Source organism: Rattus norvegicus, chromosome 16 (assembly GCF_021556685.1).
Source record: "Rattus norvegicus strain SHRSP/BbbUtx chromosome 16, alternate assembly SHRSP_T2T, whole genome shotgun sequence".
NCBI lineage: Eukaryota > Metazoa > Chordata > Mammalia > Rodentia > Muridae > Rattus > Rattus norvegicus.
Genome location: NC_141549.1, coordinates 47,366,476 through 47,385,951, shown reverse-complemented (window position 1 = coordinate 47,385,951; position 19,476 = coordinate 47,366,476). Strand labels below are relative to the sequence as shown.

The window sequence follows — 19,476 nt, the reverse complement described above, 5'->3', positions numbered from 1 at the left end:
TAACTCACTGTAGTAAAAGGTACAAGGGGGTGATGGAGTTGCTTTCATCTAGAGTTAGTTGGCAAGAAGAGGATACTACAAACGGCCCAGGGAAAGTGACTTGGTCTAAAGATACTAGTATCTTTTGGGAGGGACACAGGACCTGTCTTGGAACTGAGAACATTTTGGAGTGAGGCAATATGTAATTGAAAGCAAGAGAGAGGTGGAGGAGAGAAGGAACTTATCCACATATTGTAAGAGGGTACTGGCTAAGTGTTACGTTTAAGAGGTTGGTGGAAAGAGATTGGCCATAGAAATGAGGGCTATGTCTAAACCATTGCATAAGGACAGTGTATGCAAGTAAGAGTCAGAGTGAAGAGGAATAGAAAAGAAAGCATCCTTAAGTTGAAGAAAAAGGAGAAACAGGTAATGTAGGAGGTTTTATGAGAATTATGTATATGTTGGAGTACAAAACAAGAGGTAGAGATAGGATCACAATATGTGTTACCAGGACTCTGTTTCCATTAGATAAACCTCTAAGTTTGGGTAAAAATGTGTCCATCCCTTCACCTACCACCAAAGCTGTGTCCACAATTCAAAAAATTCACTGGAATGTTGACTATCCATTCCTGCCAATTAAGATAAGGCAGACCCTTTGCATAATCCATCACAGGATACTTTGGGTAATCTTCTGGGCCTGGCAACTGAAGACTGACCTAATGGTGTCCTGGAACCTCAACCCTCAACTTCATACTTCCAATAAAAAATAAAAGAGTCAGGATCCCAGTTCAGGTGCAGGTGAGACAAACACATTTGCCTTAGACACGAGGACTATGTGGTCAGTCCTATATTCCCATTGTGATAAAATGTATCCTTCTAAGTTTTTAGTCAATGACATCCCACTTTCCCATTTCTTTTTGGTAATATCTACCAGCTCTACCTTTTGGTTTGGAGAAGACACAATGCAAAATGCTAAAGTGCGCTCTCTCTCTCTCTCTCTCTCTCTCTCTCTCTCTCTCTCTTTCTCTCTGTCTCTGTCTCTGTCTCTCTGTCTCTCTCTCTCTCTGTCTCTCTCTCTCTCTCTCTCTCTCTCTCTCTCTCTCTCTCTCTTCCTGCCCACAGACAAACACCCTTTTTGTCCTTTGTAGTGTTTCCTTCACTATGGAGTGACAGCAATGATGCCCACAAGAAAGAGGAGAGTAGGGAGAATGATAAGAAACAAAATGTTGGGGGAAGACATGAAAAGAGGTGAGGTAAAGACAGAGACACAGAGACACAAACACACAAAGAGACAGAGACACGCAGATACACATACACACACAAACACAGAGAGAGAGAGAGAGAGAGAAAGAGAGAGAGAGAGAGAGAGGAGAGAGGAGAAGAGATTGTGTGTGTGTGTGTGTGTGTGTGTGTGTGTGTGTGTGTGTGATGTGCCAGTTCCCGACTCTAGTGGCATGCATCCAATCACAGCTCCAAGAAAGAGAAATCTCCAAGCATTAGACAGGTGTTATGATTACTTCTATAGATCTTCAGGTCAGAGGCTTTCATTGGCATTTAGCCAAAATTTTGGCTGGATGCAAGTCTCTGGAAAATAGGGTAACCTGGAAGGAACATTTACTAAAATCGGCAAGTAAGGAAAGTGGAGGTAGAATTCCCAATCAGTGTTGATTGGAGAGGCTGAAAATGGACAGGATTCTGTGACCTGAAGAATATTTTGATGATCACATCCAAGAGATGTCCTTGTAGAGAATTGTACATGTGTATCCAGGGTTTGGCACCAGAATCAAGGTTTATGGAAGTTGGAGACTACCAGAGTTTCACTGAGGCAAAAAACAGGTTCTAGTTTTGTTTTGTTTTGTTTTTAAGAATTATTTTATTTATTTACATCGCAAATGTCAGCTCCCCTCCAGGTCCTGTCTCCTAGAGTTCTTCACCTCATACCTCCTCCCATTAGCTTCTGAGACGGTGCCCCTCCAGCATTCCCCTTCCAGGGGACATGAAGTATCTGCAGGATGAGGGGCATCCTCTCTCTTTGAGGCTAGACAAGGCAGTCCTCTGCTACTTTTTGCCTAGAGCCTAGGACCAGCTTGTATATACTCTAGTGGGTAGTTTAGACTATGGTTCCAAGTTAGTTGACACTGTTGGTCTTCCTATAGGTATGGGGTTGCCATCTTTATCAGCTCCTGTAATCCTTCCCCTAACTCTTCCATAGGACTCCCTCACCTCAGCCCAATGGCCAGCTGTAAGTATCTTTGTCTGTCTCAGATAGCTGCTAATAGAGTGTCTTAGAAAACAGCCATGCTAGGCTCCTATCTGCAAGCACAGCATAGCATCAGTAATAGTTTCAAGGTCTACCCGTGGGATAGATCCAAGTTGAGCTAGTCACTGGTCATATTTTCCTTCAGACTCTAGTTCATTTTTGTCTCAATGTCTTTTAGAGAGGAACAATTCTGTGTCAAAAATTTTGAAGCTGGTTTGGGGACCCCATGCCTCCGCTGGGGGCCCTGTCTAAATATTGGAGGTGTTCTCTTCAGACACCAACTCTCCACTGTTGGGCATTTTGGTTAAGGTCACCACACTGAATCCTGGGAGCCTTTCCCAATCCAGGAGTCTGGGACTTCTTAGAGATTCCCACTCCAACCCCCACTTCCAGCAGCTAGATATTTCCATTCATTCTCCTGGCCCTCTGGGTCTCTGTCCTGTCTCTCCCCAAATCTGATCCTGCCCTTCTATTCTACTTGGTCTCCCTTCTCCCACCCTGGTCCCTCATCCCTCTGCTTGCTAGGAATATTTTGTTCCCTTTTCTAAACAGGTTCTTATTTAACTTCTTTGAGTCTGTTGAGCTATTGCTAAAAGAATGGAGAGAAAGCCTACAAAAAGAGATTTTGGCTTTTTATTAGATGGATTAATTTGCATAAAGAGTGACTGGAGATCATTAAGGAGGAAGGAAAATACTATAAATAGAAATTTTTATAAGGGCCCTTTGATCATTACTGGATGCTGTGGTCTTGTGTCAGATTCCTGAGATGGTTAGAATATGTAGTTTTTATTTCACCAAAAGTTCTGGTTCCTTCTTGGCCAGGGTTGTGAGCCACACCATTTGGTTCATTGACTAAAATATGTGATTTTTCTCTGGAAGGAATGACTAATTCTTGACTAATTCTTTCCCTGTTATCATGAATCTATAGAGCACAAAAAACCTGAATAATGAAAACCTGTTTATGTAGTATATATCTGCATCAATGTCTCTATATGAAGCTATATAATTAAACATTTATCATCTTTCCATCAACTATCTGTAATGCATTTTTCAAGATATATATATATTTATATATATACATATATATATATATGTGAGAGAAAGAAAATATTCAAACCTTTTAAATCCTAGATTTTAAGATCTTTAATGATTCTAATGAATAGGATTCAAAAATCCTTTCATGTAAAATAGGTTCCAACCTGTTTTCTTCAGCAGAATTAGTGATAAAAATTAAATTGAGGGTTGGTAGATTATTTCAAATATTGTAATAACATCATATAATTTAAAAATTGTTCAAATATTATTCATATTGTTTTCTACAAAAAAACCTGCCATTGAAGAAACCCTTTACTTTTATTATTTTAATAGAAAATGTATTTAATACTGATACTTTGATATTAGTTAGTACATGTAGAGAAATATAACATATCTTCATCCTCTGCTACATATGCAACTGGAGTCATGGATCCTCTCATGTGTACTCTTTGGTTGGTGCTTTAGTCCTTGGGAACTCTGTGGGGGTCTAGTTGTACTGTGAAGGCTCATTTCCTCAGGGTAGGGTAATGCCAGTGTGTTGAGGTGGGAATGGAAGCTTCCTCATAGAAGCAGGGAGAGGGGGATGGGAGAAGGGGTTTAAGAGGGGAAACCAGGAAAGGGGGTAACATTTGAAATGAAACTATCCAATAACAAATAATAATAAATAAAAGTAAAATAAAAATAAACTGCTTGCACAGTGAAAAAAGAAAAAAATAGAACATATCTTCAAAATAAATTAAAATTTCTAAGACATTCAAGCATGTGGAATGAGGAAGGATGGCAGTATTTAAAATAACAAGACACACAAAAGAACTGCTCATTGAGGAAATTTCAAAGTTGTTTGAAATCCATTTCCTCCTCCTCTTCCTCCTCCTCCTCCTCCTCCTCCTCCTCCTCCTCCTCCTCTTCTACTACTTTGTCATTTATTAATTTGAAGGCAATGTTGACAAATGAAACTCAGAACTTCATCTACCCAAGGCAAGTGCTCTAGCTCTGAGCTGCATAGCCCATTACTACCTAAAATAATTTGAGTTAAACACATTATGTTTTCTAATTTTTATAAATAACAACAAGAAGAAAACAATATTAAGTTCTGGGAGGCGGAATTCTGGGCTCTTTTTTAATCTCTATGTATTAAGCTGATTTGCATAATACTATTAAACAATTATGTTTTTTCTCTTTACTAATTATTTTATAGCACAATCAAATTCTGATGGCTTTATCCCGAGTGCCCTGTTTCTTTTATAGTCTTTGTGTTTGTTCTGGGTCTAAAGGTACTTTAATGCAATTATAGTATAATTAGGTAAAAGTCAAACTTACCGTATTTTCCTTTTAAAAGTTGAGGTAATTAGTAATAATTAGTAGCAACATTATTTTATTATAAAAATATTGAGCATTTTAATGTTTTCAAAATATTGAATATTATGTTTATAACTTGAATAAATTCTCACCCATGAACAAAGTGAGTCACTTTTCAATCTGGCTTGGTCTCATGATAAAATCTGATTTTCTCTGTAGCACCCTTTTGGATTTTTCTATGATTGACCCAGATATCTTGAAGAGGGCTTGCTATTGATATATCCCATTGGCTTAATTTTATTCATTTTCTAAATGGTGTCTCTGCTACATACCATTAGCACTAGACACTGTAAAAGTTCCTTTAAACTTAAATTGCTCTGTACAAAACTTTTGACAAGAAAAGCAATGGTTTGCTTTTTCAACTACATATCAAATTTATAATCTATAATTGTTTAGTGCAAATTTTTATTATCAGTAAAAAAAGGAGGGGAATAAGGAAACTCAGCATACAGAGTTAGCATTCTGGAGGCCTGGTGTATTCAAGATAAAATCAAATGTCCTTACTGTACATTTATCAACATTTACTAAATGAAGTTGCACTGTTTCCGACAACATACATTTTTTTGCATTTTTCTTTTATTGAAAAATTTCCTTCCGTCTGGATCTGCTCCCTTAATCTCTCTCATTAGGAAAGAAAGTGGTGTCTAAAGAATAGCAATAAAATTAAATATATGATAAAATAAAAAAATCATCTGAATAGAACAAAATCAGAGACCCAATTGTTCACATAAAAACACAAGTCATACAGAGTCAAACAAAGAAAAAAGGGGAAAATAAATAAATAAATAAATAAATAAATAAATAAATAAGAAAGATGAAATTATAATGAAATAAAAACGTCCTGACACAACATCGTTACTAAAGAGCTTCCAAAGATGCCATTGAGTTTGTCTTGTGCCGGCAATCTATTTCTGGGCATGCAACCTACACCTAAGAGGAGTTTGTTTCCAGCAACAAACCACTGAACTGAGAACAGGACCCCATTCCGGGAATTAGAGGAAGTATTGAAAGAGTTGAAGGAGCTTGCAATCCATAAAAACAGCAATGCCAACCAACCAGAGCTTACAGGGATTAAACCTCTACCGAAAGACTATACATAGACTGACCCAGGGCTCCAACTGCATATGTAGCAGAGAATAGCCTGTTGGGGCACCAGTGGAAGGCGAAGCCCTTGGTCCTGCCAAGGTTGAACCTTGCAGGAGTATAGGGGAGGCAGTAAGGGGGATGTATGGCGGGAATACTCATATGGGGTATAGGGGAGGCAGTAAGGGGGATGTATGGCGGGAATACTCATATGGGGGAGGGGGAGAGGAGGGAATGGGGGCTTATGGACAGGGAACCGGGAAGGGGAATAACATTTGAAATCTAAGTAAAGAAATATATCTAATACAAATAAATAAATAAATAAATAAATAAATAAATAAATAAATAAATAAATAAGTAAGTAAGTAAGTAAGCAGTTTGTTTCTCCAGAGAGTCCTTGGAGATAACTAAGTATTTGCTGACAAGTGGTTATTAATTGAAGATGGCTCCAGTATTACTGAAGGTGATATGTGCCTGTTGCTCCATTCAGCTCTCAGAACAAATCTAGTGCAGACCCCACAGCCCCTGTGCATACTGTGATTTCGAATGTGCTTGGGTACTAGTGTGTTTACAAGTTCTTGTTTCCCTGCTGTCCTCTATCCCCTCTGGCCTTTGAAGTTTCACCTCCTTCTGTGAGGGGCTATCTGGGCCCTGAGAGGAGGGTTTTGATGAGGCTCTCACATAGTTCTAATTGTTACAATGTCTCTTACACTCTGCATTTGTTCCTATCTGTGGCGGGGGAAGCTTCTCTGAAGACATTGCAAGGAACTGATCTCTGAGTACAGCTGCCATAATCATAGCAGAATGACATCAGGAGTAAATTAATTGCTACACTCATTTAAAAGAGTAAGATTTGGTTTTACCTCAGTTCCCAGTGATATCTGGTTTCAGGTTCCTGGTCACCCAAGCAGCATACATAGTGTCTGGGTTCCATCTCTCGTAGTGAGTTTTAAGTCACATCAGATATTGGCTGGATACTCCCACAAGATTAGATATTCTTGATGTAAACAATTACAAAAAAATAAAACCTCAATACCTAAGAAAGTCGTAAATGCATCTCATTCATTTCATATTTTGTATCAATTAAGGATTACTCAATTAAAAGATAGCTAAATCCTAATTTGCTGGCGTTCTGCTAGTGACACAGCAATCTTTACAGAAACCTGTGTAGATAAGCAAAGCAGAGATTTATCATCTTAGCATAGCAAGAAATACTTCATGTCAGATTCTCAGGCAATCTTTCTACACTATAAGCTGTCAATTACATGATAATATTTCCTACCTAATTTCAAGCACACTTATTGAGTCTATATTTTTTGTTTGTTTGATCAAATTTGTGAAACTCATGATAACACCTTCCTTCATGCTTATTCTTTTAAATGCAATCAGAAGTTCCATTGACAGCTAAACTATAACCTTAATAATAACTATTATATTTGGTTTTCTAATAGAAAAGGCAAAAGAGTCCTTATTAGGAATGATATTGGCTGGAGGATTTTACTACATGATTTATATGCTTAGGAGAAATCAATTATTGTAAAGGTCTTTTTTCACATAAGGGATACAGTTTTCAGAAATATTTATTAGTGAAAGCTGTATACTCCTCAATGAACCTTGCCTTTTTACCATTTAAATGTATGCATAAATTTCAGATACATAAGTTGAGAAATAAAATGTTTATGTTTATTACACAATTGTATATACTCAGAAAGTTTTATTCAAATATTCTCATAAATGCTCCTGCTTTATCCCACTTATTTAAGAAGAATCACACACTTAATTACTCCTGCCACCTCATTATTTAGTTTAACCACAAACTCCAGCTACTCTCTGGCCTCCAACTCCTGTTTCTTCCAATCTATTCCCTCAAATAGCTATACATCTTTTCAATCTATTTCCTTGAAAAGTTATTATTATGAAATTTACTTCTATGATTATCATCAAATGCTATAACAGAAGGTTTCTCACAACATAAGGTTTATCAATGATAGGTTATTCAGCCTTTTATTTCTGACCATTTGTATTCCAATGATTTATAATATCAAAGCTAGAAGGCATGATACTGGATTTTAACATGGAGTTGAATGTTGCAGTTTCCAAAACAGTTCTGTTTAGATTTAATTACTGGGACATTCTCTGTAACAAAGTATAAGGAAGGTTTTGTTCCATTGTACCATATACCCACAAAATCTCTTGTGTTCATATGTTCCTAACAAGTCTGCTTATATACATATGTTTTTGTTATGTTAAGCAATACTTGGGAATATAATTACTAAATTATAGTATAACTGAATGTTTAACATCTAGAGAAGTTGGTTGATTAGTTTCCAAAGTGATTGTACCATTTTCCACTCTTACCAATCTTGATGAGAGTTCAAGTAGCCATACATCTTAATTAACATATATCATATTCAGTTTTGTAAATAGAATATAATCTAGTGGATTTAAATATATACCTCATTGTGCCTTTAATATTTTTTCTGATTTAGTTTGTCATCTTGACAAAAATAAAACAAATAATTTATGTTTTAGCCAAATATTTAATACTATTAACTTCCCTTCCACTATTCACATGTTAGATTCTCTCCCTGCCCCCGCTATGACATAGAGTATAATTATCACTGTATCTCTAATTTGAGAAACATATATATGTTGCTGTAGGTCTTGGATTTTCTTTACTTCTGAAGCAGAGGTAATTCACAGGGAGAGAGTAACATTTTGGACTCTTGTAAGCATACAAGATTGCAATCAGATGTTACAATACACAGACTATATACAGCCCTTAATTCTGCTCCCAGTCTGAAGGTTCTCTGTACTTACCTATAGAAATGGACAAATAAATGGTAAGATTCTTTTCAGTGATTTTAGTCAGTGAAAGATGAAATATTTCTATTAACTGTATACCTATCATCTACCTATTTAATCTATCAATCCATCCTTTATCATCTATCATCAACCATCATAGTTAATTATCATATAACCTTCCTTTTCATCATTATTTATGTAAAGGAATGATAGACCTGAAACTTTCTAGAGGTACAATATAACCAAATATATCATACTTGCTTTGACTAAGGCATTATAAAGAATCTAGAAATAACTAGAAGCATGCAACAATTAACAAATCTTACTTAGTTACACATTTTATGGGAGGAATTTGGAAAATGTTTTGAAGTTTGGTGTCTGCAGGTGGGTTGGAGCCCTAGGTGGGGCAGTCTCTGGATAGCCCTTTCTTTACCCAGAATTATTCCTGTCTAAAGAAAATTCAGGGAAAAAATGGAGCAAAGACTAGGAATTCTTAGCTCTCTTAGCTTTGACTTATAAGTGATGTGTAAGTTTACTTTCTGTCCCACTGCTGGGGTGGTGGGCACTACCGTTGGGGAGGAGAAACATGAGGAGCTAACTGTGCTTATCCCACATGTTTGATGAAGTGTTGAGCACTGCCCAGGGAGTGGGAAAATGCAGTCTAAGATGTAAAAAGTTGAAGCTGGTATTCCCTGACTCTCAGGCATCTATTCACTGCTAAAAATCCATGCAGAGAATTCAGGGAAAAAATGAGGGAGTTCACAGGCCTGTGACGAGGCCAGGATGGTGGTTCCCAAACTCCTAGACATCTATGTGACACTGAATTGCAAGGAGTTGGGTGTACAGTCAGAGGCCCATGGACTGATGATGACTACAAACTGGGGCTGGGGAGGTGGGGGGCACTGACTTATCTCATTATTGGTTATTGTTCTTTCCTTAGGGACAGTTCTCTAGTCCCTAGGGTCTAGTGCAAAAAGACCTTCTCTGGGAGATGTAAATTGTAGCTCTGTAGGCAAGGGCTTTCTCCATGCTCTCCGCAGCTGACCTTGATGAAAGAGTCCATATTTATCCATGCTCTTTACTGACGGTTCATCATGAAAAATGGAAGTGTACCAACTTCTCAGGATACAGTAGAGATTATGTCTTGGAAGGGAAGTTTATTGGTTAAACCCTCAGGACCTCTAGCATGGAGAACTCTGTTTTGGGCTTTATGACCAATATGGGTATGATCTATGGTCTTAAATGAATATATGCACTATAAAGTACAGTACCACCTTGCTAGACAGCACTAAACCAGTAGTTTTCTGATTAGATTCTTAGTTTTATTCACAGAAGAAAAATCTATATCTGTTACTGTAAATCACTCAAAAGACTTTGATGCAGAAAGATTATAGGTCATAAATGTTATTGTGCCACAAAGCATTCATTTATCCCCAAAAGACCACCAAGGAGCTGAATCCAAGGCAGTAACATTAAGTTCTCTTTATTCAAGCTCACACTTAGGCTGTACCACCCTTTCAGACATAGGAGTTCCAGGTAAACATTTATAGAGACAAAAAGGGGTATCTAGTCTGGCATGTATCTGATTGGGGGTTCATTATTACCTATAACATAATTGGCTGGTGCTGAGAACCAAACCATAAACTTAACTTTTGTGTTTTTCCTGATTGGTGGTTGTTAGGAAGTGAAGTGTCAGGGATAGCTTTGTAAACTGCAGGTGCAGACCGGTTGGAGAATAACCTGGAAACTGGTGCTGGGTACTGACCTGTCAGTTAACTTGAATTCTACCTTAGGTTCACTAAGATGGGTTCTGAACCACAGATCTGATTTCTCAATGTGCACTTCAATCTATTAGGTGGCTAAAATTAGTATATTGTCAAACTACCTTCTAAATACTTATGTTTATATCAATAGACAATAAAACCCCTTTCAACCTCAATCTGCAAAGCCTCACTTTTTAAGGAAAGGCACAAAATCAGCAAATGTAGAGAGACCTATGACTGCTTAAGGTGCTAAGAATAAGTGAGATTAAACACTTGCCACTATATTAGAAACAAAGTCAAATAGACTGAAGACCCAGTCTGTGGTTGAGAAATCTAGCTTCTCTTACTCAGGTCCTAGATTCGATTACTATCATTCTTATGACAACTCACAACTGTGTGGGACTCTAGGTATTGAGTATTGGAGGCCTCCCCTTGCGTTGGCAGGCATCATCCATTCACAAATAATACAGATGTACATTCAGGCAAACTATTAATATACATAAAATAAAAAGTAAAAGGAATACAAAGGATTAACAAATTAATAAAAGAAACAGTAATGAAGAGGCAGACAAAGACTAAAGAGAAGTCAGAGTGGAAGAGGAGACACGGAGAAAGACAGAGATACAGGAATTGAAATACCTGCCTCTACAAAGTTTAAAAATATTAAATTTAAAGAAAAAAGTCATACCTGTATCAATTTTATCATTAATCTAACCATTGTGTATCCATACAGTCTCCACATTAGGTTTCCTGAACAAGTATTAATAATTAAGGTACAAGCATTTGAAAAATGTTTTACAACCTTTGACAGAGAAATACTAGTACACTGACACATGTTAATTCAAAGATGAATTTTCAGAAGTATATTTTTATTTGGAAAGTCCATAACAAATAAAAGCATACTCAGGCTAATTACTCATAATATTGATTGCTTGAAATGCACCTCTAACATTATCATTGTTTACTCCTTAAATTTAAAAATCCATTGATTTTTCTATTTTAAGCTTAACTTCAGTGTTTGTGTGTATGTGTGTGTGTGTGTGTGTTGTTTCATCTGTTGAATTTTTGTGAGAATGCTATCTTGAAATAAAATAAGATCAAAGCATTTCAACTGGTAATAAATATTGATAGCTAAAAATAATTAAAGCTATTTAGTTTTATCTCCTAAAGTAGCCTATACTCCGAGCTAAAGTTCATACAGAATAACTTTATTACAAAAACTGACAATCTCACTAAGTTTAGCACACTGTTTTTCTTGGCAAATTATTGGAAAAAAATCAGTAGTAGGTAGAACTTTGGGATACACTGTCATTGTTCTGTTAAAAATCATAATTAAAATAAAAGTAGGAAGGCCAATGTTAAATTTAACCTTTTCTCCCACAAAACCATCAGCCACTCTTTTACAGTCATTTCTTTCTTTCTCGCTCTCCTTTTTTTTTTAAATGTAATCACACACCTTGCCAATATTTAAGGAAAGGATAAGAAGTAAATTAGTGAGAAAGAAGCCCAATTATTTCCTCTTATTTATATTTCTACTGATAGTTATCAGCTAGTATATTATTGTCAGACACTGAGTGCTAATTAAACTTTGCAAATAGATTAAGTAGGTGGGAGAAGGTAAGGCCTTTTATATAAGTTAATAAGGAATTTCTTCATGAGAATGTTTTATTACTACTAGCATCATTATTTTCATATTAGGATGATAGTCACAATCCTTATTAATTGTCCTTCGTTATTATGCTGTTATATTATAGATTATATGATATTCATTTTGCAAACTGTATTACTGAGATATATTATTTGGTTAGAAGATGAGTTTTAGAAGAATTCTAAGCATTTCTGCATACAGCTCTGTATGTTTAAATGAAAACCAGGTCACGAATGACTCTCTCTGTCTTCTCTCTCTCTCTCTCTCTCTCTCTCTCTCTCTCTGTCTTACCCTACCTCTCTGTGTGTATGTGTGTGTGTTTCTGAAACAATGTTTTTTTTGTGTTTTTATTGTTGGCTGTCCTGGGCCTTAATCTGTATACTGGACTTGTCTTAAACTTGAAGATCTGCCTGCCTTTGTCCCATGCTGGAATCAAAGGTTCTTCATGTAAAAATTAACAATGTTGTGGCATAGCTTCCTTTAAGATGCAAATGATTAGAGAGTTGAAAAATTGATAACTGAATTCACTTTTAACATATATATGGAAATTATGTTTTATGTTTTATCTTTAGTGATATAATTGTGTTTTCTGTCTTTGGAGGTATAACATTTCTAAGTACCACATCTCATTTTTCTCCTAGATTTGGTTTGTTTTATTCTCCTGCTTCTAAGTTCTGAATCTTATATATAAGTTTAGGGAAAAATGAGATAATCTTTTGTTCTTTGACTTATATGTTTTTTTTTATATTGATTTGATTTGAAAGAGAATATCAGATTGAAACCCAGGCTGTCCTAAAATTAATATCTTCTTGCTACAAGTTTAACAATTACTGATATTTCCAGCCTATTGCACATATATAATACTAGTTAAGAAGAGAAATACCATATAAAATACTTCCCATTATTTTCCAATTCAAATGTATGCCCAAGTACAGTTTTATGTAAAGTTATTGGTAACACTTATGGGGAGATTCTCTACCATTAGTATAGTAGGATACAAAATTGCCCATCAAGAATTCAGATATATGGAATATAAATTAAAAGTTGAGGAAATTGAATGTTTTATAAGTTACTTTGATATTACATTTGTTTAACATTTCTGTGGATAATTAGCTATTTTCTGTTGTTGTGATAAAATACTCTAGTAAAAAGGTAATTTCAAAGAGAAAGAAAACAAGCTGGGCATGGTATTGCATAATTTTAATCCTAGTACTCAGATGACAAAAGCATGTTGATCTCTCTGAATTTGACAGTCTGATCTACAAAGCAAATTGCAAGACAGCCAGGGCAACACAAAGAAACACTTTCTTGAAAAAGGATATAGATAGATAGATAGATAGATAGATAGATAGATAGATAGAGTACATAATCTATCATGTCAAAAAAGGGATGATAGCATATGAATATGTAATAAGTGAGCATTTATCATATTTTACAATATGAAACACTCTGGTAAAATGAAACCAATTTATTCCAGTATAAAACATTGAGAAATAAGTACAGCCACAGAAGGAAGAATTTATGCATACACAGATAAATAAATAAATTAAAGTCTTTGATATCATGTAGATCAAGAGGTGGGAGGGAGAAAAACCTTATCTCAGACAGGGAATAGAAATTTAGGCTTTTCTTTCATGTAAGGACGAGGCAGAAGATGGGGAAAGAACACTGTCTCAACTGCTAATAACTGCTTAGATTTCTTTAATTGATTGAAATTATTTTAATTATCAAAATGCAGGTGATTAAAACTGTGGCTCTAATGATAATAAAAATCCTCTGTGAGAGAGGCCTGAACAGGCCTGAAGAGAAAGAGGCTGCTGATTTGAATCAATCCATACCTTTGATGATGTTGGGCTGCTGGACCAAGGACATGGGAAAGAGGCTCTGTATTTATGTTAAAAGAAAAGAAGAAAAGGCTTTTAAGGCCTTCCAAAGTGATATAGATCACATATGATAGAAGTCCCCCTAAAGGTCTTGACTCCAGACAGATAAAACAATTCGAGAAGAGCAAACAGGATTAGTAAAATGATTTGCTGGCTCCTCCACATGGGAATAGCTCTGTAACATGCTTAGACAATGTCACCAGTCAAAACCTCTGCTTAAATTAAACAATGTATTTTGTTGGTTATGAAATCCTGAAGATTCATCATGCCACGCTTCACATGGCATAAATGATTTCTTACAGTTGGCTATTGATCAAATTAACTCATAAAAAAGATAGCTGTCTTTCACCTGCTCAAACAAGGAGCAAAATTTCATCCTTAACGTATCTGTGTACCTTGCACAATCCATATGAAAATATAAATAGTACTAAAATTTTGGTTATAAGATTTATATATTGGAGAATGTATAGCTCTGACAAGATTTATCCTCGGGGATGCTGAAATGACCTGCTGTTCCAGCTCCCTGCTTCCTGAAGCTGTTTCCAGAGACTTGCTTTCAGAAGAGCTTCAAGAATAGCTGGTGATTCCCAATGACCTCAGTTCATCCAGCCTTTCACCTTTCAGACAGATCCAGTCAAACTTCTGTCAAGTCCTGAAAATTCTAAGCATACAGAGATTGGATAACAGATGCTAAGGCTAGCTTTCTTAATTCTAACCAATTTTTCCAATTTTCCTACCCCTCCCTATGTCTTTCACACACACACACACACACACACAGACAGACAGACAGACCACACACACATACACACACACACACATTTTTTTCATTGTCCCTATTCAGCAGGAAAAAGCCATGGAGAATTGGAGAATTGGCATCTGTATTCCTTAGGTTTGAGTGTTTGGTTATGGTTGTTTTGTACATTAGAGATAGGTTGCCATTTTAACAAATAATTTGGAAATGGTCGTAATTTTGAACAAGGAGAATACTAAAGAGAGAGCTTAGACTTGAGGATTTCTGTTTTTTCTTTTGTCTTCTTTATTCTTCTTTCCTAGGTAAAAGGAAGGGGGTTGAAGAGAAAAGGGAGTATAGACTATTATAAGAAATTAAATATTTGAGATGGATTATTAAATTTAGCCTTAAGCAAATTATTTTATAGCCTTGATATTACATTGATAGAAATTTTTATAATTAACACAAAATTCAAGTTATAATTTCTTTTTTTTAATTTTTTTTTATTAACTTGAGTATTTCTTATATACATTTCGAGTGTTATTCCCTTTCCCGGTTTCTGGGCAAACATCCCCCTCCCCCCTCCCCTTCCTTATGGGTGTTCCCCTCCCAACCCTCCCCCCATTGCCGCCCTGCCCCCATAGACTAGTTCACTGGGGGTTCAGTCTTAGCAGGACCCAGGGCTTCCCCTTCTACTGGTGCTCTTACTAGGATATTCATTGCTACCTATGGGGTCAGAGTCCAGGGTCAGTCCATGTATAGTCTTTAGGTAGTGGCTTAGTCCCTGGAAGCTCTTGTTGTTTGGCATTGTTGTACTTTTGGGGTCTCGAGTCCCTTCAAGCTCTTCCAGTTCTTTCTCTGATTCCTTCAATAGGGGACCTATTCTCAGTTCAGTGGTTTGCTGCTGGCATTCGCCTCTATATTTGCTGTATTCTGGCTGTGTCTCTCAGGAGCGATCTACATCCGGCTCCTGTCGGTCTGCACTTCTTTGCTTCATCCATCTTGTCTAATTGGGTGGCTGTATATGTATGGGCCACATGTGGGGCAGGCTCTGAATGGGTGTTCCTTCAGTCTCTGTTTTAATCTTTGCCTCTCCCTTCCCTGCCAAGGGTATTCTTTTTCCTCATTTAAAGAAGGAGTGAAGCATTCACATTTTGATCATCCGTCTTGAGTTTCGTTTGTTCTAGGGATCTAGGGTAATTCAAGCATTTGGGCTAATAGCCACTTATCAATGAGTGCATACAATGTATGTCTTTCTGTGATTGGGTTAGCTCACTCAGGATGATATTTTCCAGTTCCAACCATTTGCCTACGAATTTCATAAACTCGTTGTTTTTGATAGCTGAGTAATATTCCATTGTGTAGATGTACCACATTTTCTGTATCCATTCCTCTGTTGAAGGGCATCTGGGTTCTTTCCAATTTCTGGCTATTATAAATAAGGCTGCGATGAACATAGTGGAGCAAGTGTCTCTTTTATATGTTGAGGCATCTTTTGGGTATATGCCCAAGAGAGGTATAGCTGGATCCTCAGGCAGTTCAATGTCCAATTTTCTGAGGAACCGCCAGACTGATTTCCAGAATGGTTTTACCAGTCTGCAATCCCACCAACAATGGAGGAGTATTCCTCTTTCTCCACATCCTCGCCAGCATCTGCAGTCACCTGAGTTTTTGATCTTAGCCAATCGCACTGGTGTGAGGTGAAATCTCAGGGTTGTTTTGATTTGCATTTCCCTTATGACTAAAGATGTTGAACATTTCTTTAGGTGTTTCTCAGCCATTTGGCATTCCTCAGCTGTGAATTCTTTGTTTAGCTCTGAACCCCATTTTTTAATAGGGTTATTTGTTTCCCTGCGGTCTAACTTCTTGAGTTCTTTGTATATTTTGGATATAAGGCCTCTATCTGTTGTAGGATTGGTAAAGATCTTTTCCCAATCTGTTGGTTGCCGTTTTGTCCTAACCACAGTGTCCTTTGCCTTACAGAAGCTTTGCAGTTTTATGAGATCCCATTTGTCGATTCTTGATCTTAGAGCATAAGCCATTGGTGTTTTGTTCAGGAAATTTTTTCCAGTGCCCATGTGTTCCAGATGCTTCCCTAGTTTTTCTTCTATTAGTTTGAGTGTGTCTGGTTTGATGTGGAGGTCCTTGATCCACTTGGACTTAAGCTTTGTACAGGGTGATAAGCATGGATCGATCTGCATTCTTCTACATGTTGCCCTCCAGTTGAACCAGCACCATTTGCTGAAAATGCTATCTTTTTTCCATTGGATGGTTTTGGCTCCTTTGTCAAAAATCAAGTGACCATAGGTGTGTGGGTTCATTTCTGGGTCTTCAATTCTATTCCATTGGTCTATCTGTCTGTCTCTGTACCAATACCATGCAGTTTTTATCACTATTGCTCTGTAATACTGCTTGAGTTCAGGGATAGTGATTCCCCCTGAAGTCCTTTTATTGTTGAGGATAGCTTTAGCTATCCTGGGTTTTTTGTTATTCCAGATGAATTTGCAAATTGTTCTGTCTAACTCTTTGAAGAATTGGATTGGTATTTTGATGGGGATTGCATTGAATCTGTAGATTGCTTTTGGTAAAATGGCCATTTTTACTATATTAATCCTGCCAATCCATGAGCATGGGAGATCTTTCCATCTTCTGAGGTCTTCTTCAATTTCTTTCCTCAGTGTCTTGAAGTTCTTATTGTACAGATCTTTTACTTGCTTGGTTAAAGTCACACCGAGGTACTTTATATTATTTGGGTCTATTATGAAGGGTGTCGTTTCCCTAATTTCTTTCTCGGCTTGTTTCTCTTTTGTATAGAGGAAGGCAACTGATTTATTTGAGTTAATTTTATACCCAGCCACTTTGCTGAAGTTGTTTATCAGCTTTAGTAGTTCTCTGGTGGAACTTTTGGGATCACTTAAATATACTATCATGTCATCTGCAAATAGTGATATTTTGACCTCTTCTTTTCCGATCTGTATCCCTTTGATCTCCTTTTGTTGTCTGATTGCTCTGGCTAGAACTTCAAGAACTATATTGAATAAGTAGGGAGAGAGTGGGCAGCCTTGTCTAGTCCCTGATTTTAGTGGGATTGCTTCAAGTTTCTCTCCATTTAGTTTAATGTTAGCAACTGGTTTGCTGTATATGGCTTTTACTATGTTTAGGTATGGGCCTTGAATTCCTATTCTTTCCAGGACTTTTATCATGAAGGGGTGTTGAATTTTGTCAAATGCTTTCTCAGCATCTAATGAAATGATCATGTGGTTCTGTTCTTTCAGTTTGTTTATATAATGGATCACGTTGATGGTTTTCCCTGCATGCCTGGGATGAAGCCTACTTGATCATGGTGGATGATTGTTTTGATGTGCTCTTGAATTCGGTTTGCCAGAATTTTATTGAGTATTTTTGCGTCGATATTCATAAGGGAAATTGGTCTGAAGTTCTCTTTCTTTGTTGTGTCTTTGTGTGGTTTAGGTATAAGAGTAATTGTGGCTTCGTAGAAGGAATTCGGTAGGGCTCCATCTGTTTCAATTTTGTGGAATAGTTTGGATAATATTGGTATGAGGTCTTCTATGAAGGTTTGATAGAATTCTGCACTAAACCCGTCTGGACCTGGGCTCTTTTTGGTTGGGAGACCTTTAATGACTGCTTCTATTTCCTTAGGAGTTATGGGGTTGTTTAACTGGTTTATCTGTTCCTGATTTAACTTCGATACCTGGTATCTGTCTAGGAAATTGTCCATTTCCTGAAGATTTTCAAATTTTGTTGAATATAGGTTTTTATAGTAAGATCTGATGATTTTTTGAATTTCCTCTGAATCTATAGTTATGTCTCCCTTTTCATTTCTGATTTTGTCAATTTGGACACACTCTCTGTGTCCTCTCGTTAGTCTGGCTAAGGGTTTATCTATCTTGTTGATTTTCTCAAAGAACCAACTTTTGGTTCTGTTGATTCTTTCTATGGTCCTTTTTGTTTCTACTTGGTTGATTTCAGCTCTGAGTTTGATTATTTCCTGCCTTCTACTCCTCCTGGGTGTATTTGCTTCTTTTTGTTCTAGAGCTTTTAGGTGTGCTGTCAAGCTGCTGACATATGCTCTTTCCTGTTTCTTTCTGCAGGCACTCAGCGCTATGAGTTTTCCTCTTAGTACAGCTTTCATTGTGTCCCATAAGTTTGAGTATGTTGTATCTTCATTTTCATTAAATTCTAAAAAGTTTTTAATTTCTTTCTTTATTTCTTCCTTGACCAGGTTATCATTGAGTAGAGCATTGTTCAATTTCCACGTATATGTGGGCATTCTTCCCTTATTGTTATTGAAGACCAGTTTTAGGCCGTGGTGGTCCGATAGCACGCATGGGATTATTTCTATCTTTCTGTACCTGTTGAGTCCCGTTTTTTGACCAATTATATGGTCAATTTTGGAGAAAGTACCATGAGGAGCTGAGAAGGTATATCCTTTTGCTTTAGGATAGAATGTTCTATAAATATCCGTTAAGTCCATTTGGCTCATGACTTCTCTTAGTCTGTCTACATCACTGTTTAATTTCTGTTTCCATGATCTGTCCATTGATGAGAGTGGGGTGTTGAAATCTCCCACTATTATTGTGTGAGGTGCAATGTGTGTTTTGAGCTTTAGTAAGGTTTCTTTTACGTATGTAGGTGCCCTTGTATTTGGGGCATAGATATTTAGGATTGAGAGTTCATCTTGGTTGATTTTTCCTTTGATGAATATGAAGTGTCCTTCCTTATCTTTTTTGATGACTTTTAGTTGGAAATTGATTTTATTTGATATTAGAATGGCTACTCCAGCTTGCTTTCTGACCATTTGCTTGGAAAGTTGTTTTCCAGCCTTTCACTCTGAGGTAGTGTCTGTCTTTGTCTCTGAGGTGTGTTTCCTGTAGGCAGCAGAATGCAGGGTCCTCGTTGCGTATCCAGTT

The 19,476-nt window shown here is 36.8% G+C and overlaps 1 protein-coding gene; it reads right to left on the bottom strand.

The window, feature by feature from the left end:
- The window catches only part of Erich1 (glutamate-rich 1), a gene marked incomplete at its 5' end in the record, with an annotated part of 52,793,804 nt that overhangs the window by 36,278,412 nt on the left and 16,495,916 nt on the right, over nt 1-19,476 (bottom strand).